General features: G+C 41.2%; 1 pseudogene across 2 annotated transcripts in view; it reads right to left on the reverse strand.

The window, feature by feature from the left end:
* Positions 1-11,823, reverse strand: part of LOC146677979 (histone H1 pseudogene) — a 148,832-nt pseudogene extending 137,009 nt beyond the window's left edge. Inside the window, exons 1-2 of one of the 2 annotated variants that reach the window (XR_014914683.1) lie at positions 9,485-11,823; positions 9,258-9,385 (exon numbers count right to left, since the gene is read on the reverse strand). The product of XR_014914683.1 is annotated as a histone H1 pseudogene, transcript variant X1 (transcript). Of the gene's footprint in view, positions 1-9,257; positions 9,386-9,484 lie in introns of those variants that run through there. The other variant, XR_014914689.1, reaches the window with a different exon arrangement.
* Between the last annotated feature and the right edge of the window lie 12,448 nt (positions 11,824-24,271).

Raw genomic sequence — 24,271 nt, forward strand, 5'->3', positions numbered from 1 at the left:
GACCGGGCATTTGGGGTTGTGGCGCCGAAAATGTGGAATGATTTACCTCTCCACATTAGAAAGGCCCCAACCGTCAATCCTTTCAAATCCCATCTTAAAACACATTTTTACTCATTGGCTTTCAACACCGCTTGAGAATTACCTATCCTATCTATTCACAACCCCACAAACTTGACGAATTGGAGCTACAGATAGCCAACACAAGCTTTGCACGTAACTGCAGCATTATTCTTATTACGGAGACGTGGCTTCACCCGCTGATTCCCGACGCTGCAGTCGAGTTAGCAGGCCGCACGCTACACCGGCATGACAGAAACAGCAACTCAGGTAAAAGCAGAGGAGGGGAGCTATGTGTTTACGTGCATAACGAGTGGTGTTGTAACAGCAGGATCATTCACACACACTGTTCTCCTGATTTGGAGGTTCTGGCAGTCTCGTGCAGACCTTTTTACATCCCGAGGGAGTTTACAGTAGTTATTGTGATAGCTGTTTATATACCGCCGGATGCTAACGTTAGCACGGCTCTCAGCCTCTTGCTCAACACCATAAACAAACAACAGCTTGCCCACCCCGATGGGGTTTTTATTGTCGCCGGCGACTTTAACAAAGCGTGCCTAAAGACTGTGCTTCCTAAATTTATCCAGTTCGTGGACTTTGCTACGAGAGGAGAACACACTTTGGACCATGTCTATTCAAACATCAGGCATGCTTTCAGAGCGACACCCCTCCCCCACCTGGCTGGATCTGACCACCTCTGCATGTCCCTCACTCCCACCTACACCCCCCTGCTGAGAAAAACAAAGCCCCAGACAAAGACAATAAAAACCTGGCCTGAAGGAGCCCTTTCTCAACTGCAGGACTGCTTCTCAACAACTGTATGGGATTTATTCTCCAGCCACAACCTCCAGGAGTACACGGACACTGTACTCTCGTACATCAGGAACTGTGTTGACAATGTCACCGTCAACAAAAGGGTCAGGGTGTTTCCAAATCAAAAACCCTGGATGAATAGCGAAGTGCAATCCCTCCTAAAAAGCCGCAACACTGCCTTCAAGTCAGGGGACAGGGCTGCGTATAGGGCGGCCAGGGCAGACCTGAGTAGAGGCATCAGGAAAGCTAAGGCTGCCTATAGGAGGAGGATTGAAGATCACTTTGCTGACAACGACCCCAGAAAAATGTGGCAGGGGATCAATCACATTACCAACTACAGAAGCAATAACCAGGCAACATCTAGGACTGATGCCTCACTGGCTGAGGATCTAAACCGTTTCTTCGCCCGCTTTGAGACGACCAAGCCCTCAGCTGCCACACCACTTCCACCCGCCCCCAGCACTGGCACACTAACACTTAGAACACACCTCACTTGGTGCTCCCTAAGGTCAGTGAATCCCAGGAAGGCGGCAGGTCCTGATGGAATACATGGAAAGGTTCTCAGAGCATGTGCTGACGAACTGACCGGAGTCTTCACTAAAATCTTCAACCTTTCCTTGTCATCAAACACCATCCCGCCCTGCCTCAAAACCTCCACCATCATCCCCATCGCCAAGAAGACAGCTGTGGCCAGCCCAAATGACTACAGGCCTGTTGCACTTACGCCTGTAGTGATGAAGTGCTTTGAGAGACTGGTCTGTCAGCACATCAGGGCCGGTCTGCCTCCCACTCTGGACCCCCACCAATTTGCCTACAGGACAAATCGTTCCACCGAGGACGCTATCACCATAGCGCTCCACACTGCGCTGAGTCACCTGGAGCACCGAGGAAGCTATGTGAGAATGCTCTTTCTGGACTTCAGCTCAGCATTCAATCATATCATCCCGGAGATCCTGGTCCAGAAACTGTCTCACCTGGGACTCTCCACCCCCATCTGCCTCTGGATCAAGGACTTCCTGACAAATAGACCACAGTCTGTCAGACTCGGCCCCCACCGGTCCAGCACCATCACACTCAGCACCGGGTCTCCACAAGGATGTGTTTTGAGTCCCCTCCTGTTTACGCTCTACACATCCAACTGCTCCCCTACCCATCTCTCAAACACCATCATAAAGTTCGCGGATGACACCACAGTGGTTGGACTCATCTCAAGGGGGGATGAGTCGGACTACAGAGATGAGGTCAACAGACTGACTGAGTGGTGTTCAGTTAACAACCTCCAACTGAACACCACGAAAACTAAAGAACTTATCTTGGACTTCAGGAAGGGCAGAGCAGACCCGGCCCCACTTTACATTCACGGGAGCTGTGTGGAGAGGGTACACTCCATGAGGTTTCTGGGCGTGCAGATATCTGATGACCTCTCCTGGACTGCAAATACTACAGCGGTGGTTAAAAAGGCCCAGCAGCGTCTCCACTTTCTGAGAGTGCTCAGGAGGAACAACCTGGAGGAGAGGCTGCTGGTGACATTTTACAGAGCCACCATAGAGAGCATCCTAACGTACGGCATAACAACATGGTATGCAGGGTGCTCAGCTGCAGACAGGAAAGTACTGCAGAGGGTCATCAACACAGCCCAGAAGATCACTGGCTGCTCTCTGCCCAGCCTGGAGGTCACTGCAAACTCTCGGTACCTCAGCAGAGCTGGCAATATCATCAAGGACCACTCTCACCCCAGCAACCAACTGTTTGAACTATTACCGTCAGGCCGACGGTACAGGTCACATAAAACCAGGACAAACAGATTCAGGGATAGCTTCTTTCCCAGAGCTATCACCGTAGTAAATAAGCACAAAAACAATTGAACCTATTCCATACCGTCACTGTCATTATATTATGCTGCTATTCATACTGTCATTATATTAATGCTGCTATCCTGTATATATTGTACATACTATTGTTTGAGTACTTACGATTGTTTTTTTTTGTACTTTTTATATTTTACATTTATATTTATTATTGAAACTTGCACCAAGGGAGTGGCACTCCAATTTTGTTGTACTCTGTACAATGACAATAAAGGCTATTCTATTCTATTCTATTCTATTCACTTAGTCTTCTGTTACCAGGTATTTGTTACTGATGTTATTTGTTATTGTATAATTTGTTATTTATTTATTTTTATATCTTTGTACAGCACTTTGGCAACATTTTGTTGTTATTAAATGTGCTATATAAATAAAGTTGGAAACAGAAAAACTCCCTCCACACATGTGCAGATATTTTGACTTGTTTTTGTTCCCGCAAAAGTGTTTCCCAGCTGTAGAGATGAAACAAAGCTAACAACGGAGTGAAGGAAATGTCCATATAAGTACACATAAGTACTTACAATATTTCAGCCAGATTGAAAGGGTGTCAGTGAGCAGGGCGTTTGAGTCTATTCAGTTGTTTAAAGCCTACTATTTTGTAAAATGAACATTCTAACCTTTAGATGTTGATATTAAAAACCTTTGTCATTTAATCAACATTCAGAAAATGAACATGTATGTGTGCGCGTGTTTTAGAATTTCAGATATTTTAATACAAAACAAATTTCCCACGTGTGGGACTAATAAAGGTTATCTTATCTTATACAAAAAAATCTAATCTGCTCTTCCAATGGGAACATTTTCTGCTTTATGTTACTGACTTGCTTTTCTCTGCTCTTGTTTTTCTTTACCTCTCAATTATAAATTTCAATACCACATACGCACCTCTCATTGCATACATATCCATAACATATACACTCCATACTTTATTGCAAGCTGTCAACAGTAATTTTGCTTAAAGAGGTAAACACATTCAACATTTGCACCTGCTGACTGGATCCCTTTCTGCTTTAAAACACTGTGCTGTATTTAGCTGTTATGGTTGTGGTCAGTAGTTTACATACACTCATCTTTAATAGGGCTGAGCTTGGGGCTTTGGGGAGTCTATTCCAGAAGCTTAATGTTAGCCTGCTTTATCGGTTTTAAACCTTTGAACTGAATTTGGGATCATTGTTTTGTTAGAGCAACAAAGTTTTAACTGTCTAGATGCTGATTTAAGGTGAAGTTGACAACGACTACTACTACTACTACAACTGACAGCAAAAAATGCACAGAATATGTTGCTATCATCAGCATGCATGATGGTGGAGTGTTTTTAGGTTTAAAAGCCTCACTTACTCATTTATGTTTCCAAAAACATATCTTTTGTCATTCTAGTCGAATAACTCAATCTTTGCCTCGTCAAATGATAAAACTTTTCCCCAAAAAGTATTTGGCTTAAACGTGTGGGTGGTGGTGAATTTCAGTTGAAGGTGTCAATTTTGGAACAGGGGCTTCTTTCTTTGTCATGGTGAAACTTGCTTCACTGTGGACGGTGTTCCAGCAGGTTTCACTTCAGTTTACATCAAAAAGCAGGCTTTTTGATTTCTGGCCTCTTTCTGAACAGCCTAATAAATAAATTTATTCTCATGTGAGGGCGACAGGTAAATCTATAATCATCCATCTTCCTCTGCCTTCCCATTGTATTGGTCAGTCTAATGAGTGCTGTCAAAGAAATTCTTTCTGCGCTAGCATAGAGAAATTACCAGTTGTAGTCATTTATGATCACTAATAAGTTAATGTGGTTTGGCTCTGTCAGGTTAACACATTGTAGAGCGTAGAGTCTTCAGCACCACTTATTAGAAGATTTAAGGGAAACGAAGCAAATATTTGCACCTGTATGTGCTTGTGCATCCAATTCTTGTTTTTGGAAGTTATTAAAGATGTATCCTGTATATCATTTTACCATGGAAAAAGAACAGTTCAAAAAAAAATCATTAAAAACTCTAAATTTCTATGACATTCTTGCCCATATGTAAACTTCTGGCCACATTTGCAGTTGTTCTAATGTCAAGAATTTGAGCTCCTTGGAGCAAGTTATCAGTAGCTACCAGAGGAAATAAAAACACCATCACATTATAAAAGCAATAGCACATTAAGGCAACCAGTGTAAAAACCAATTGAATTTTTATTCTATAGTTACTACATTGTGATGTAACTGGAGATTGGACAATGGGGGTAAAATTGAAACACTTTTAGGGAGGCTGTAGCTCAGGAGGTAGAGCAGGTCACCTACTGATTGGAAGGTTAGTGGTTCGATCCCTGGCTCCTCCAGTCTGCATGTCAAGTATCCTTGGGCAAGATACTAACCCCAAGTTGCTCTCCGATGCGTTAGAAAGCACTAAGTATACTGTAGATAAAGTGCTTGTGAGACTGGGTGTGATTGGGTGAATGTGGCATGTTATATACAGAGCTTTGAGAGTAGAAAAGTGCTGTATAAGAAACAGTCAATTTACCATTTTAGTTCAATATCCTCCCCATACTCGGCTCTTAAGGTAGATTTTTCTACTATTTTGCTTTAGCAAATCAGTCTTACTTTAACAAGCACACAATACTTAGCTATGCCGATTTTCCTGTACAACCATGTTTGTAGCTAAAGGTGTGTTTGCAGAGAGGGAAGAATGAAACAATCTGTTGCGGTTGTTGTTTATTTGATCAACACCATTTGCCATTTTGACCAAATGTTTTTCTTTAAATGGCTAAAATGGAAAACAAAAAATCTTTGTGTCCTGAGAACCATATTGAGAATCACATCTTAAGGGCATATTTAATAAAATATTACCTTTAGGAACTTAATGAGCCACAGAAAACAGTTCCTCAGGCAGCAATCCACTTTTCATATCACCTGCTGTGTTGTCAAATAGCCCCAGCTTGCAGATACTTTTTCCAAAGTGAAGAGATGCCATAGAAAATATTGCTTGCAAGAAATAGTTTTTCTCACTTTCCATCTAATTTGGCATAGCGCTTTCTAATTATCTTTGTGAAATGTGTCAGCACCACATGAATGAAAACACGAGTTGACAATTCAAACCTTCTGCTTTTTTTTCCAGTCAGAAATGCTGTTATTCTCTAGTTTTGAAAAGGCTGAAATATTCTGGGCAGATAAATATGTCCTGTCGGTCCCTTCATGATGCCACTTGAATGATGTGTGGGAGAGAATTGATGTTCACCTTGAAACCTAAAAGACATTTATATCGTGTTTATTTCAGCGTATTCCCAAGTACCTTTTGAGTGATACCTTGTAAAGGTAACTCTTATTTTTTTAAAGGTTTTTTCACACATTGAGCAATGTGTACATCAGGCAGCTGCTATATAATGATATTATTTATCCTTCAGTTGCAAAACCTTTGTCAGTTGGTACATTTAGCTAGTAAAAATCTCAAAAGTTAGAGTTTAAGATTATCTGAAAGATCTGGTGAGCATATTTGTCATTTTTCCTTGATGGTCATTTAGTAGTCATGGTAAAAAGCTAGCACACCCTATTATAATTCTGTGGCGCCCAAATGATCAGCCTACAACTGTTTTTGATAGGATATGAGCCTATCAGAGTCTTTGGGTTTGTTTTTTTTACCATATTTGGTGTTTGACCAAACATCCCCCATTGTTCCTGATAGGTTTGTAGCATAAACCTATTCGCTGGAACGTTAAGACAACATAATTACACTGCAAGCAAGACACAAGTAGGCAAACTTCTTCATGGTACTCGTGCACGGGAGAGAACCGGACAGGCACCGTTCCTTCGCTTGACCCCAGTTGCTCTCGTCCGTTCTCCCGTATCACTGTCCTTTTATTGAGGTTACATGAATATGCATAAGTTCATTAACATATGACGTCTACATACACAAAGAGTACCTTGCCTGTGTGTGTGTGTGTGTGTGTGTGTGTGTGTGTGTGTGTGTGTGTGTGTGTGTGTGTGTGTGTGGGGACTGCTGATCAAAGGGTCAAACATCCTTGGTCAGGAAGAGGGTAGCCTCCCCCTCACCCTAGATGGTTCATCCTAGATAACACGGTGAGGAAGTCCTGCAGTTCATCTAAACAAAGAGCACTTAGACTAGAACAGACGCAACTACGTTAATCCTACCATAAAATAATAAGACACGGTATGACCTCTCATGCTCCCAAAGTGCTGTCTAATACACACAAAGTTTGCAGACTATCAAGGATCAAAACCTCTACCAATCTACAACTAATTACAAAACTCTAAGCATATATAAGTAAATATTTCTAAGCATAAATGACAATCAACAATACAAATCTAACACTTCCCCCCTTTTTGACCTTTATGCCTGAAAAGTTCCCAGGTATGAATACCTCATGTCTGACAGTTTCAATGCAAACCTTTTTATACTCAGCATACGTCAAATCACCCTAAATTACTGAAAAGGTACACAGTTCAACAAATGTATTAGCAGTTATCCCATTCATTGAGCTCATCTCATGGCAAACTGCATCTTACGAGCAACCAAAGAAATTGTTAATTTAATAGTGAAAATAAGAAGATAACATTTTCAAAAACATCTCAGCTTGGTAATGCTTCCTCCAGGTGTGCACATCACATGTCTCTCTGCAGAGTGGTTTGAGTTCTGCAGGGCGTCATGAATGTCTCTTCCAGTTGTTTCCATCGTTGTCCATAGGACCAGAGTCCAAATGTATGTAGAATAGACATTCAAACATACCAGTTGGTTTTGTTGTTTGTCAACATGGTTCTCAGCTATTTCCAAAGCTGCAGACCTCTCAGCACTCTAGTTTTATGGCCTCCCATTACCTCACTTCAGGCCTTCGTCCTGTGAGGGGGATATTTATGACTCCTTCATTGTCCTTCATTGTCCATACTCTGCAGAAAACACCTCTGTGGAAAGGGTGCAGGGTTGTCTTACTGCTATTATGATCCCAGCAGCCTTCAGAGTGTCATCGTATGCACAGTACAGTGGCACAGCGTTAGGTGATGTTCATAGGAAACTGCTGTCATCACCACCATAGCTTCTGGTTCCTGTGCTTTTCACAGAATCATGATGTCATCCTCGAACTCCTTCTGCGCTGTCGATGGAGCTTGGCACGCTCCTCATCCCCTGAGTGTTTATGTTCCAACGCTGCTGAAGGTTTAAGGCAGAGCACGTCGTACACCTTAGTCGTCTTCCTCAGCGTCAATATTGAATCTTTCATTGTATTTAAAATCTTGCTGTGGGAAGTCTCCTCTTGATTTCCTGGAAGCTTAGTAGCACAGCTCTCTGTGTCATGTCTGCTGTGCTGAAGATGATCTCTGATCCTCCTGAAGCCTCTCTCCCATCTTGTGGACGATCCTCTCCTCTATTTTGCAGGCAGTTTCATGGTCCTTGCTGTGGCTCCAAGGTCTGATTTCATGATGGGTCCCAACCAGCTTGATCTTTGACCTCAACCACTGCCTGGTCCTGTCAGCTATGCGCTTCTCACTGGGCCTCTGAAGATTTCTCAGGAGATTACTGCTGCACCTGTATTTCCTTGCTAGGAAGACAAACTATTTGGAGAGTGTGTCAACAATCATCAAACCACATTCTTTAGTTCAGTGAACTTCACTTATAGGCCATCAAAGCCTCATCTGAACATGGGTGCACCACTTGCATAGGTTTAATACTTGTAAATAAACGGCTAATCACACAAATCACTGCAACAATAATAAAAAACATTGTTTAATGTTAATCCTTGGACCCCTCCTCTTGACGCATGGACACACCCATGCGTCAACTCACCAAACCTGGATTCCAGTCTTAAAGAAAAAGATTAGCTAGATCATATCCCAGGCAACATCAGGGCATCTCCTCCCCTGGAGCAGCACCACCCTGGACCTATAATCCTGCAATGAAAATGTTAGTGTGTTTTGCATATTAAGTTTGCTTAACACCTGGCTCTCCCAGGAGCCTGCATACACACCATCATGGCCTGGAAAACAAAATCTGGAAGTAAAATCAAACTCCATACCTGTAAACAATTGTATCATAAGAACAAGAAGCATTCAACATCAGCAAGACAAGTGTCATGTGCAGGTTTTCTCAAATCAGTAAACTACAATTATTTTCATAAGTCGCCTCAGACATGGATCATCCCATGTACTCAGGCAACATTAATGTAATCGGTGACTGCTCTTAAGCAAAGTCACTCCACTCATATATTATTTATGGGCTCAAAAGTGGCCAGCTAATGAGCCCATATCAAACTATCCCAGAAACACTGTATCTCTTATTTGTTTTACTCATGTCACTTGTCCGTTTCAGCTGAATCTTCCACAGCATTCTCAAAGAAACAAACATTAGCAACACATATTGACTGTAGTCAGACAGAGGTCAGACACAGGTCAACAGGTTCCAGAGGTGCCATAAAAACACCATAAAGTCAACCCTAGCTGTGGAAAGAAGTAACACCAGTTCTCAACACAGGAAATTTCACACATGTTATTCACATTATCAAAGTAACCTTCACATTTTCCCATCAACACAATGCAACAGCATCACCACTCATAACCTGTAAACACAGTTTTCCTCACACATAAACCCAGAAATCCTGTAGTAGGAAAAAACATCAACCAGTTGTCCTGGTATAAATCGCATCATCAATTCACATGAAGAACTGGCATGCTGTAAGAAAAGAAAATGCAAATATTAGCGCTTGCGCAGGCGTATGCATACTTTGTCACAGTTATCTCTGTGAGCAACTCAAGCCTATGAATAACACACCTGATAAATGCACAGACACAGAAAATGGCATTTAAAAGGTTAAATCATCATGCAACCTCGAGTGTTGCTGTCATCTTTCTGCTCCTGTAAAAGGAAACACATGGGTTCATCTGCACCTTTGTCAGGTGGGGGTTAGCTTCACACAATCATGTTCAGTCAGTCAGTCAGTTATTTTAAAATTCTTACTCATTCACTCAGTGGTTCCTTCTTTTGCTAATTGTGGAAATTATCATCGCATTCGTTTCCACGCTCAGCAAAACGACGTTATTTCAAAAAGAAAAATAATTTAGACTGGATTTCCTCATTGAATCCTTTTTGGGGGGGACTCTCATTTCCTAATTGTCCCAAATAAGTGGCTTTCTCCTGAACCCATTTTAAATGTGGAGAAACTCACTTGCAACAATTTTCTTGACGACGTGTAACGCTTTTAATTCCCGACTTGCAGATCTGCTCAAAGAAAAGAAATTCACAAGCAAAAATCAGTGCTTGTTCAAAAATGAAAAATAAAAAATAACAGAGATTATCAAACCAAACTCTCAGTGCACTGTGAAAGTATCAAAATAAAAAGGCCTTGTTAAGTCATGACACAAACTCCTCATCATCTTCACAACAGGAGAAGAATCATCAGCTAGATTCACTCCAAACCAACCATCAACTGCACAACACACAACATAACCCTAATGTCATATTAGCTATGAGTTTAATCACCAGGTCTGTGCTCTTCACTCATTTAAGCCACAGATCTATTTTATTCAATTTTTCCTTTTTCCCTTCATCATAAAACATGTGACATGCTGTCATGCACTTCACAAAAGATGTTTGTTCTGATGTATTCAGAGTTGTGTATCTAAATACAGGATTCACTCGCACATCAAAACAGGAAACTCAGTGTTTTAGAGTCTCCACTCAACACACAACAAACTCCAACACATCTCATTCACTCGTGCTAGAATTCAATCACCTTTCATTAATCTAAGACCGATCAACTAATTTGAATCAGCTATTAACCCACTAGGATGACAGGACGACAGAAATGCATGTTCAAAATGTTATCACTAAAAGAGAATTTCCCTCATACAGTAAATTACATGTGCTGCCTCAATCAAGCAGGAAGCTTCTCCCAATTTACCATTTTAACAACTAAATTTATTGTCTGATCACTGGTTGGTCAAACCAGGATCTTTTTTCCCACAAAAGTTAAACTGTTGTCCTGCAACCTGGAGAGTCAATTTTTTGCATTGGATAAATTCAGTATTTAATAACAAGTGTCTGCTAAATTGACACTATTTTAACACTGATGAAAGATAACAAGCTAATTTTCATTGCATGGGTTTGTGTTATTAGGCAGGTCTAATGCATGTCTGTGGAGCTGCATCTCCAGCAGAGCATGTTCTTAAAGCTGCCTTTCCTACACACTTCTCTGCTATTATTTAATCATTTCTTAACTAATGTGCTATGAGTCTTCATGAGTCATTTTGTGTTTGGAATTGTTAGTAGGGTTAATGCATGTTCTGCTTGTGTGTGTGTGATTTTGTATATGTTTCTATTTTCGCAATGTTTCAGACTCAGTCTCAATTTTCCAACTTAAGCAGTCAGTTTTCTTTTCCCCAGGTTTGCTAACCCAAATTTTGATTTCCCACATTAAATAATTCCTATGTGTTCTCACCTAGTCTTCTCACTCTGTTGTCCTCTCACTCTTTTGTCCTCTCCCACTTCAACAGTCCCGGCAGTTCTCCTTCAGCTTTGTCCTGTCTAGTAGCTGAAGTGCTGCTGCTGCCTTCTTGGGCGACTTCTTAGCAGCTGCTGCCGGTTTCTTGACTTTGGCCGCGGCGGGCTTCTTGGCTTTGCTCTCAGTAGCCTTGTTCATCTTGAAGGATCCGGAGGTCCTGGTGCCCTTGGTCTGCACCAGAGTGCCCTTCGCCACCAGGCTTTTGATGGCGGTCTTAACACGGGCCTTGTTCTTGTCCACATCGTAGCCTCCGGCAGCCAGAGCCTTCTTGAGAGCGGCCACAGACAGGCCGTTGCGCTCCTTGGAAGCGGCCACGGCTTTCACAATCAGCTCGCCCACGCTGAGGCCGACCTTCTTGGGCTTGGAAGTCATCGTCTTCTTCTTCTTGGCCTGAACCTCGGCGCAGGGCGCAGGGCGTGTTTATGATGGAGCCTTTCCCACCACAGCGCTGGCACGTTGAACGCATCATGAAGGGTCCATTTCTTTCATGTCGCTAGCCGCATGTGGCTTGCCCGAGTCACTCAGTCCTTTTTGAGCATTTCAACATGCTGCCGCCGCAGACCCTGGCCTCAGATCCAGCAAGTTTAGCGCACTGATCTCCAAAAAAGTCCCGAAGGCCAGAAAGACGTCAAATAAGTGTCTTGTGCTGAGAACTCAAACAAAAACTCCTCTTCACGCTGCCATCTTGCTCGCCCCTCCGTGAAATTCAACCAATCAGACAGGAAGATGGGTTTGCTTTCTTCTTCTGCTGCTGTTTATCCACATTGCTGCTGCTTTGCTGGGACTTTTTGTGCTCAGGACTTGCTGCTGTCTCTTTATCATGTTATTGCTTTGGAGCTGCATTTCTTATCTTCAGGGAGGAGTGAGCTCGCTTGTGAGGTTGAGAAACACATGGCACTGTAAATAAGTCAGCCAGAAACTTGGCCTGCATGTTTCCAATGATGTTAAACTATAACTTTCTTCCGACTGTTGCATGTGGAAAATTGATACAGGTCTGCTTTTCACCTGAAAGTGACAAACTAAAACATGTTCATTATTATCATCACTGCTTAATCAACACACATCTCTCTCTCTCTGTCTGTGTTTGTGTGAACAATCCTTTCTTAAAAGCAGAAAATGACATTGTAGTTGTTTTTCGGCTGATCAACACAAAACCTTTTTCCTATGATTATTTCTCTTCGTCTACAATGTAATTTGTCTCTTTTTCACTCTTTTTTTTTTCTTCACAATAGCTGGTGGTCTGCAAAATCACCGCTCTCACTCACAATCAGAGGCAATCACTTTTGCACAGTGCACAAAAACACTGTGATGTCAGACACATTCACACTCACTTTTTCATCTGCATAAATAAACCATATGGCTGGAGATATGTGCCATGGTGATCCATAAGCATGATCACCAGTTTATTTAATTATTTTTAATCCAACAAAACAAATAAACAAAAACATGATGCTGATGCTACACACACACACACGAGTCAAGGTGCAGAAAAACTGCTCATGGAAACGCTGCACACTCTCTGTTTCCCTCTCTTTGAGTAGTTCTCAGACAGCTCTTGATCTGATAATGTGTAGCTTGCTCATCAGCTCAAAAAACAAAAACAAAACTGCAACGCAACATCACACAGTAGTTGCTCTGCCCACAGTGGCAAAGTCTTACACTTACATATTCAACACAGCTTCTCCATCATGTATTTTTAGATGTTTCATACAGGGTTGAGCATATTAGTTGTTTTCACAGATGTGCTCTATATCTCAACAATGGCTCATAATAAGACGACAGTCTTCCACACAGGTCAAGTGCCTCTATGCACTTCATGAGTTTAAATATTTACCTATATCACTTCACCTCACATGTCATTGTACTGAATTTAAGCAACCACAAGCTTAATGTAGATTACTTTTAACAACTATCCACCTCAATTAAATCTATGGTCTGGCACACAGGCTGCTGTCGATCAGGGCAAGCTAAAGAATAAACATTGTGTCAGCAAGGGGTGGGGGGAAAGCCATTCACCAGAGCATATCTTAAGTGCTGCTGATGTGGGCTGGCCTTCTCCACAGCTCTCCAAGGCTGGTGTGTTTTCTGAAAACTTCTAACATTTGAATCTCTTCCATTTATAAGCCTGCGATTAACCGCACGGCTCAGGTCCGCGTGACCGCGCTCGCGTGAACCCGCGCAGCTGTGGAGCCGTCGCTCTCTCTTTTTTTTTACATAAATACTTTGTGCTGCCAGGAGCAAAGTCCAGCACAAACGTCTGTCTCCCTCCGACTCACTCTTGGTTGCTTAGAAACCCATGATAACAACAACAGTCGGTGTCACAGACCACATGTTCTGCTCCGCACACACTCACACACAACAACAACAACAACGACGACGACAATGACAACAACACAAAATAGGCCTACTGTCCAGCACAATCTGGACCCCGCGGAACTTCTCAACACCCCACTGAGCGGTGGAGAACTCACTACAGTACCCCACACAGCGGTCTGTATTTCGCCCCACTAAGACGGCGAACCAAAAAAAAAAGTTCGAACTGCGCAACTCTGCGACTTAATGCTTCTGTACAAAAAACCCCACTGAGCGGCTTTGTACATCGCCCCACTTAGACGGCGAATTTTAGCCCCACTGAGCGGCCAAGGACAACGCCCCACTGAGCGGCGAAGACGTACAGTTATAGAGTTGGACTCTAAACTTACTCGGTGTTGCTTAGCGTGTAATATCAGCCTCGAATCCCGCCAATCGCCATTCATCGAGGAGAAAAGACATACAGCGAATCCACAGGAACTTCCTGGCTGACGTCAGTCTTTCAGCGTGCCTCTCCTCCCCTCGGTGAATGCGATTCCAGGGCTCCGGCATCGAAGGACCAATTAATGATAGGTTTGTAGCATAAACCTATTCGCTGGAACGTTAAGACAACATAATTACACTGCAAGCAAGACACAAGTAGGCAAACTTCTTCATGGTACTCGTGCACGGGAGAGAACCGGACAGGCACCGTTCCTTCGCTTGACCCCAGTAGCTCTCGTCCGTTCTCCCGTATCACTGTCCTTTTATTGAGGTTACATGAATATGCATAAGTTCATTAACATATGACGTCTACATACACAAAGAGTACCTTGCCTGTGTGTGTGTGTGTGTGTGTGTGTGTGTGTGTGTGTGTGTGTGTGTGTGTGGACTGCTGATCAAAGGGTCAAACATCCTTGGTCAGGAAGAGGGTAGCCTCCCCCTCACCCTAGATGGTTCATCCTAGATAACACGGTGAGGAAGTCCTGCAGTTCATCTAAACAAAGAGCACTTAGACTAGAACAGACGCAACTACGTTAATCCTACCATAAAACAATAAGACACGGTATGACCTCTCATGCTCCCAAAGTGCTGTCTAATACACACAAAGTTTGCAGACTATCAAGGATCAAAACCTCTACCAATCTACAACTAATTACAAAACTCTAAGCATATATAAGTAAATATTTCTAAGCATAAATGACAATCAACAATACAAATCTAACAGTTCCTGATAATGTTCAGATGCAGTTTGGCAAAATGTGTGCTGCCGTGTTCATTTTTGGGGAAAAGAAAAACAAAAAGACCCTTTGTCCTGGCACCCCTTCTCAATAACCCATACTTGTTCAGTCTTTTTATGATTATACTGTCATGAACTTTAGCATTTAGCATGCTAATTTAGGCATGATTTAGTCCAAGATAAAGTTCTTTGGTTCGACCTTGGTGAATTTGCAGGGATGTTCACTCCTGGGAATATTAACAGTCCTGAATGATTTCTAGTTGTAAATAATAATCTGTCTCACTTCAGACCTCAAATTAGTCAATAGCCTTATAACTCTTCCCTCCTCTAAAATCATTGCTCCTTCAAGCTTTTATAGAGGTGGTCATTTGCTGATGATCACTCAATTAAGTGCATCTGATTATCACCATCTGGCTGCTACTTACCCTCATAATTCCAATGAAGAAGTAATGGGTCCTTAGATTTTCACACAGTGCTTCTGCATTTTGGCCTAATTGTTGTTAAGGAAATAATGACACCTTTTTTTTTTTTGTTGTTGTTCATCTAAGGATCCAGCCCCAAATAAACACTAGAAGATGAATGGATGGACGAACATGTTTAAGAATGTCACATATTAGCTTCTGATTTTTAACTGTATGATCCAACTTAGAATTCAGGCCAGGAAGCTATAAAATAAAAACAGAATTCGATATTCTGAAAATCAACCCAATACTTAATAAGAGTATCATGCAAAGACAACATGTTAAATATATATAATATAATGAAACTAATATCTATATTTGTTTTGTTGATCATTAATTTGTAATCATTAAATTAGCAGATTTATCAGCTTTTGATAAGGTAAAAAAGGGTTTACTTTTACCATAAAATGCAATATTATAAGGAAAAAATAATAATACAAGTGGCTCTATAGGACAAACACATTTAATACTGTATGAATGAGGCCCTACACTTCCAGAGCAGCTGCCTTATTAAGCAGCACAATCACTCCTGGATGCTAGTGTACAGACCGGTACTCAATTTTCACCTCACTTGACGCACTGCACAGCACTGTAGCTGATGAATTGGTCCGCATTGCAGTGAAAGAAGCTGATTAGAAGATCTTAGGTTGGATTTTTTTTTTCCTTGATTCACCAGAGTTAAAATTGGACCCCCCCCCCCCCTTTTTTTTTTTTAACCCTGCATGATATTAACTATTTCTCCCTTTCTTGTGAATGAAAGAAAATGTGAATATCACTGCTTATCTGCTCTTTTTCTTTGTTTATCAATCAGAGAATAAGAGATGAGTTAAAGGAGAGCGAGACAGAGAGAACAAGTGGCAACTAAGAAAAACTAACACACAAAGTTAAGGCAGGACACACTTTTGTTCGTGTTTGAGAGTACTGAAATGGAAAAATCTCAAGAAAAAAAAGCCTCATTTGTAGTGTAGTTATAAAGAAATTACTTCATAATGGGTTTCCCTGCATGATGAATATTGCATCTTGGGAAAATGATTCAACACACCACTGCCTACATTTTTGCGACGATTTTGGTGCATTTTAAGTAGTGTCTTTTAATTTGTCCCTGAATCAAGCCAGCACCATAAACGTGGGGATGGAAGTTTGCCCTACAGGCATGATGCTGAATACTGATTAAGAGCTTTGGTATTGAATGTGACCTTACACACAGAAAATTGAAAATGACAGCAAGAATTTTAGATTCAAGCCAGATAATGATAAAGATATCAGATTATAGTCCCGGTCAATTTGGGGACACGTGTCATTGTTGTAGTCAGAGCCATTGTTTGTTATTTCTATGATTATGGAGCAGGTGCTCTCTCAGTATCTATTCTTAGCTCTACTACACAATTATAGCAACCCCATGTTGCTGTTTGGAAGTCTTTACTATTACAGTTTTTGCCCACTGCTTGAACACATTTTGCAAAACTCCGCTCTCTGTGCCAAAACTGTACACACAAGTACACATGACACAACACTGGGAAATATACCATTCACATCTGTGCCAAATTGAAACTCTACTCTCAAAACCTAAACTCTGCTGTCAAAACCTAACATTCCTTTGTCAAAATGTAACTCTGTTGACAAAATGACACATACTTGCATCATATGCAAACACTGACAGATCAGGGGGAACACACTAGTCTTCTTTATATAAAACACTGCAGTCCTTGATTTCCATTGTTTATTCAGAAGGCACATTTACAGGAGACACATTTTCAAACAACCAAAAACGCAAATAGACCTACTCAATATTGTACATTGCAGTACCATGAATTCAGATAAAGCAAAAAACAACAACAACAACAAAATAATACTGCAATAGAAAAAACACTATACTGTAAACACAAAAAACCATGACAATTGTGCATAAGTGGGCTCATGGATCCCGCCGTCTGTTGGGGTCTGGCCACAGGACCTCATCAACATCGCAAGCAATGTCCTCTCCCGCTGGGCACCGGGGAAAATATCCTCCTGCATGTCGAAACCATCCATGGATTGCTGTCACCTGAATGTCGCCGCAGGCCTGTTCCATTGCCTGCAGAAGAGGCATGCGGGCATGTGGTTGGCGGTCATATACACGCCATCTCCAAGCCGAAAAAAATTCCTCTATAGGGTTCAAAAATGGTGAGTAAGGGGGCAAGTATACCACTTCAAATTGATTGTGGTTGGAGAACCAGGCCTGGACCAGAGCAGCCCGATGGAAACTGACATGATCCCATATCACCACAAACCTGGGCTGATCTGCTCTGTTCTGTACAACTATATCATGGAGAGCATCTAGAAATGTGAGTATGTGTTGGCTATTGTATGGACCTAGTACTGCATGATGGTGCAGAAGCCCTCGAAGGCATATGGCAGCACATAATGTGATGTTTCCCCCGCGCTGCCCTGGGACGTGCACAATTGCCCTTTGGCCAATTACATTACGACCCCATCGTCTTGTTTTGCTCAGGTCGAATCCAGCTTCATCAATGAAAATGTATTCATGAGGCTGTGCAGCTCCATCCATGGCCAAGATTCTCTGAAAAAAAGGGGAACATATCCCTGTACTACAGTGCTACACATACAGCACCCTCACCCCATCACACAGGTACCTGTGTAGCTCTCAGAATAGATCCATGTGGTACTGATATGGTACATATTCAGCTGCTACTGGACTTCACCAATACTCTATTGTAAATGTAAGGGACAGTTACACGTACCCGTACATATTCAGCTCGAAGTCCTTTGACCCTGTCACTGTTCCTCTCGAATGGGACTCTGTAGAGCTGCTTCATGGTGATGCTGTGTTTACCCAAGATGCGTCTGATGGTGGTGATGCTCACATGGTCTATGTTGCTGAACACTCGCCTGTCTGCAAGTATTTTCCGTCGTAGCTGGTGGAGACGGATGGCATTGTCTGCCCTCACTAGGTCCACAACGGCAAGTTCCTGCTGTTGTGTGAACAGGCGTTGCCGTCCTCCCCCAGAAGGTCTTCGGGTCATTCTGGAGAAATACAACCACATACTGTCATGGCTTTGCTTATTTTTCTTACAGTACTTTACTGTATGTACTGTGTCATCCACTGTACAACACTGTACTTCAATATAAGGAATCAGCCACTTTGGCTGCAAAAGGAGCATTAGCACCCCGTACACTTGATATGGTAATGTGATATACTGTAGAACAGTGCTATAAAACCATCTGAGTAGAGCAGAAGGTATGGAGGTGAAGACAGACCTGTTTTCTAGTCGGAATGTTCGTATTACAGATGCCACTGTGAAGCGGCTTAGATGTGGGTGGACTCTCTGCCCAGCTTCCCTCATAGTCAGGCCATGGTTGATGACATGGTCCACCAAAGTTGCTCTTATTTCATCAGAAATATGGGTCCGTGCATGGCCTCTTCGGCCTCCTCCTGCTCTTCCTCCTCCTCTACCTCTTCCTCTTCCTCTTGCTCTCCCTCCATCCATGCTTGCAAAGTTCTTGAAATGGCTACGCTGAGGGCTTTTTGTAGTTGGCTAATTGGTGTTCAGTTTTGCAAGTAAGTGCCTTCAGGCGTGTATTTGAGTGGTTGCAATTACCCGATGTGTTTTGTATTTTGGATACGTGTTTTCCGAATGGCACCCTGAAATTTCATTTTGTGAGCGAAGTGTCTTATGTATGAAATGGAGTGTAGCATGCAGGACCATGTGTGTTGCATAAAGGAGTAGGTGTGTTGCATAATTGGAACTGGGGTGCAAAGCAGCGCTTTTGTTTAAGGTAGGGGTACATGTGTTTGAGGTATGGTAACAAAAGCTTCAACTTGTGTTACTTTAGTCTAGGCATGGGTTCATGGTGTTCAAGCAACGGGCAAAAACTGTAACAGCATGAAATGTTTGGTTTGCCACAGCAAACTATTTTAGGTAGAAGAGAATATAAATTACTGAACTGCTGCGTTTACAGAAACCAGGTTATGACAGTGTATGTAAACACATCAAATCAAATAAACCTGCAAACAGTAATACTGATTACATGCTTCTTCCAACTGTGTGAATTTAAAAGCATTTGACTTTTGTGTGAGAGTAGCAGTAACCAATGAAAAAACTTACTGCATGAAATGAATAATTCGAATAACAGTAAAATGTTAAAAGGGAACTACATTGTGTTATTGGAAGCAAAACTAAAGGTGGTTATAACTTGTACAGACGTATCTCTCTCAGTGTCAGACTAAAACCAAGAAACAGCCTGGAAGTAAGTGTGTGTGTGTGTGTGTGTGTGTGTGTGTGTGTGTGTGTGTGTGTGTGTGTGTGTGTGTGTGTGTGTGTGTGTGTGTGTGTGTGTGTGTTAGAAGGCACTTGAGGACACATAAAATCTACAAATAAACTTTTACCCCACAGCAGAGATTTATTTTGCCAATCTGAGGCAAAATATATTTGCATATCTTGGGAAAATGACCCCTTTGATATTGCTGTCATGCCTCCATTCACTTTCTGTAATGCTCTATGTTGATGTTACATCATAAAATAAGAGATGGAACAAAGTATTTCCTTCTCAGTTTTTGTACATCAACAGGAAGTTGGAGGGCTTTAGAAAAGCAAAATTCAGAAAAAAATGTTTTATTTCTAGGCCATGTTTGAAACTTGGTTGCAGTGTGAGTGAGTAACCATTAGAGTTATAGTGCATTTCATTCTATTGCTTTTAAATAGTTTTTGCATCAACCCTGCACAATAAAACCTCTTTTGGCATTGGTGCCACTTAAGCTCCATCCAGGCATTAGGCAACACGATCTCAGTGTTTTAATGGGTTCTCTTGTTTCCCAGTGTGCTTTGTACACCTAAAGACTGCCATGACTGACAACTCCAAGACAGGTGCCACTGTGTCAACCAAGAACTGTTTACAGAGCTGAACGTTGAGCAATGTTTGGTTTCTGAAAGCAGAAAAAAGCTCTGATTCTACTGTGTAGAGTAAAGCCTTCATGTCAAACCTGAGGAAAGCTCTACAGTTTTTAGGGGACTCTTCAACCTTAAAACATTTATTAGAGACAGTTCTGAAAGGTAATTCAACTTAAAACATTGGTCACAGATTATATTTTTAAACATGGAAACGAGTAATCTTAAAAGTATTTTTTTAAGTTTAACAATAGCAGTTAAGGTGGCACACAATTTTAATGGGGCTGCTCAAGGCTGACAGGCAGAGAGGTTTTAAAGAGAAAACCAAATATACATTTTTGAACAAATGTGTAGCACAGTTAATGTGTGCCATCCTAATAATTCTAAAGACATATTACTGCATTGACTAATACTAAAATTTTACAAAGATGTAATTTCACTGAAAACTACAGACGTGAAGGTGTGACGATGGTAACATCAAGGTAAGCTAGCATAAGAATGAGCTTGCAGTTCAATCAGCTATGTACCCGGCTAATCATAATACTAAAATAGTGCTGACAAATGTCTCCTGGTGGCCTACTTTTTCAGTTCCATGTCTTCTTCAGAGCTGCTAAATCTGTATAGTTGCTCTTCTTAGTACCCCTGAGTTGCCGAGGTTAAGAGCATGACTCCCACCCGCCACTATTCATAAGATGTTTCATTACCTTTTCTTCCAAGCTGTACACTCACCAGGGATTTTAGATGCCTTGCGTGTACCATGTTGGGCACCATTTTTGCATTCAGAACTGCATTAATTCTTTGTGGCACAGATTCAACAAGGGGCTAAAAAACACTTCTGAAATCATGGTAGTTGCTGTAGATCCTTGGGCTGTATACCCAGTCCCCATAACAAATTTTTCTTCAGTTACTTTTGTCTTACTATCACCTTGAAAGAGTGTAGCCATTCTCCTCTGACCTCTAGCATCAACAAGGAATATTTTTCCAGGGAACTAGCGCTTACTGGATATTTTCTCTTTCTCTAAAGCCTCTGTGAACCCTAGAGATGGTTATGTGGGAGAATCCCAGTAGATTATCAGTGTCTGAAACACACGCCAGCCTGTCTGGCACAAATCTTCAAAGTCACCTAAATGACCTTCCTTTCCCATTCTGATGTTTTGTTTGAACTTCAACAGGCCATCTAGATGTGCAGATGCATAAATTCATTGAGTTTCTGGCCTATGATTGGCTGATTATTACATTCACATTAACAAGCATTTAAACAGGTGTACCTAACAAAGTGTCTGGTATATTATATTGTATAATGCTATATTTTATTAGTGCCTGAATGTTTTTTTTTTCCTATATAGTTATTAAAATTCCATGTTTCTCTAGGTTAATATTAAAAAACAATGCAAATTCCATTCAATTAGTGTAATTAATTATTGTTACCATGTTTAAACAGAAGCTCTTCTTGCTCATTTACCTCTAATCTGGCAATTCCCACCTCCCTTGTCCAAACATCTCACTCATTCATAAAAATGTCCACACAAGCAGCTAACATCGTTTTCTATATGTCATTTACCCTGATTATTTTGCAGCTAATTATACAGACATACTCAAAAGGTCTCTTTTTGTGACACTGGGTCTCAGCAGATAATAGATTTGTGTGTACTTTCTGCTTTTTGGTCTTCTGAACCAAGTCTATATAATAACTTCAGAAAAGCATTTCTCCAGTGTTGATTCCAAGCAGGTAACAGGCTTTAATGCCAGCTATTCCCGACTCTTTCATGAAGCAGCTGCAAGTTTTTAATGTCACTGGAGCAAATATCAGTGCAGTGTTTCTTCTTCTTTTATCATGCTTCTCCAGGTCAGTGCTCTTCCTTGACTGACCTTTGTGAGCCTCTCCAGTAGATGCAAAAGAAACATGAAAAGAAGTACATTCACCTGGTAATCGTGATGGCAGGGTATAAAAATTGCATTCACTGAGCTAGTGCAAGCACAATGTTAATTTAAGCTATGAATAACTTGCACTCACTGCCCTGTTTTAATTTTTAAATAATCCAGTGACATGTTGCTGTGACCTATTTTTCCCATGTTTTTTTTTTTCCCCCCACTATTGACAAAACCTGCAAGATATATATGTCTAGGAGATGCTGTCAAGAAAAGGGGAAAAAATGGACCCTCTTGCTTTTTCATGACTATTTTTCCAGTGACTGACAAGTATCAACATGAACAGTGTCACCAGATATGTTGTGTTTCACATGGCACTTGTCAAGCCACAGCTTCATCACACTCCCCCAGCCCTCTTTGGTCATTGGGAACACTGCCCTTGAGAAACTGTGTTGCAGCAGTACCTGAGCGTTCAACACAAGCATCACACTCCAATCAGCCTCCACCAGCAATTTTTCTCACAGCAAACAATCAATCATTTTCCCTTACTGTCCCCTTAAATATGTTTCAGCCACCACCTCTAAAAAGGTTAAAGTGCTTGTCATCCTCCTGATCTGTCTCAGCCATTGGAAATGTTACAGCTGCTCGAACAGGGATGATGACTTTGAAGAGCTGTCCCTACTTAACATATTTCAGGCAATTAAGCATCTCCAACGGCCAGTGAACGGCATTTTTTTAAAAATAGAATTGCAAATACCCCTCAAGCTGAGTTTCCATAATCATTAGTTAAAATGGTTACATTTACATTGTGTTCGAGTACTTGTAATCACAGGCTGAGTGAGAAATTGTCCAGGCCAATATTACTTCATATCATAAATGTACTACATATACAGTTGCTAGCCAGTAAGTGATGGAAATTTGTTGTACAGAAAATTACATGTCAGCAAGACAATGGACCTGCCTCTTCATCAGAACTCTGCCAAGAATGAAATACAGTATTTTTTTATTAAAAGTCTACATATTCCTCCGGCTGAATGCTGGATATTAATGTTACATACATATATAGTTGAACATTGACGTTTTTTTACCCGCTTTTTAACATCACAAGTAAGGGTTTCTTGAGTTTGCCTCAGGGTTTAGAGATCACCACTTTTGCACTGGATAAATTTCCAACCATTAACTTGTTAAACTATTACTTCAAAGTTCCTGATCATGGCACTGGATCACAGTGGCTTACGCAGCTTAACTTGATCACACTTAATATATAACTTAGCAGGATATTCATTATTATAATGCTCCGTTTCTATTTAGAAAAAACATTTATGTTCTCATACATTGCAAAAACAAATGTATGAGAACGTAGCCAATGTCTGAAATTGAGCATGTGCTCCTGAAATGGTAAAGATGATTTTCTGAATGAAATGTCCCCTTTATGAACCTTTTAATCATAAGGTTTGGCAACTGAACTTTATTCAATTATTTCTTTTTAATTTTATTCTTGTGAAATATTGGATGCATAAAATACATTAAGGTTCATGCCAGCAGTGTCCATCAAATCAGCTCCCTTTATCAGAGTTGCCAAAATATACGCATTCTGTACTTAAGTAGAAGTACAAATACTACAGTTAAAAAATACTCCAGTAAAAGTTGAAGTACTGATTCAACTTCTTTGCTCAAAGTTTAAAAAAAAAAAACCTTCTTTGAAATGTATTCAAAGTGAGAAAGTAAACGGTAGGTCTTTGGTTGTAATGACTCAGTGTGGGGTAAGGAATTACAAGTCACAATAATTTCTACTGAGAGCTTCAGTAGATTTTCTTGGTGTGCAGGCTTGGCACAGAATAAACGCATACCAGCAACTGAGGTGAGGCTTCTGGGAAATAATCGGCAGGTGATCTCCACAGAACACCAACCAACAAAAGTGTAGCCAGGCAGCAGCGACATGAACGCAACTCCCACCTGGACCACGAGGAAAGTCAAGTGACCGAAGCCCGGATGTGTTTGGCAACAGGTGAGCGAGTCAGGGATACTCAGATGGCAGCTACTATTAAAAAAACAAAAACTAATGTGATTATTGAAATAAAACATTCATTCTGCTACATACTAAAATAAAATACTAGCATGAATAATACTAGAATAAAATAGTCGCTGCCTTTATGCTCTTTAGGGCTGGATGCTGAAGTACCACAACCGTCACTTATGAACATCTGCAGTCGTTCCGGTGTTGTGGCAAACAAAACAACAACAACAACTAAAACACTCCTTCCCACTTTTAACCTTAAGTGATTAATAAATGAACGAATTGTAAATATTGTA

Source organism: Rhamphochromis longiceps, linkage group LG2, assembly GCF_057381845.1.
Source record: "Rhamphochromis longiceps isolate RC_006_pf linkage group LG2, R_longiceps_female_GT1.1, whole genome shotgun sequence".
Taxonomy (NCBI): Eukaryota; Metazoa; Chordata; class Actinopteri; order Cichliformes; family Cichlidae; genus Rhamphochromis; species Rhamphochromis longiceps.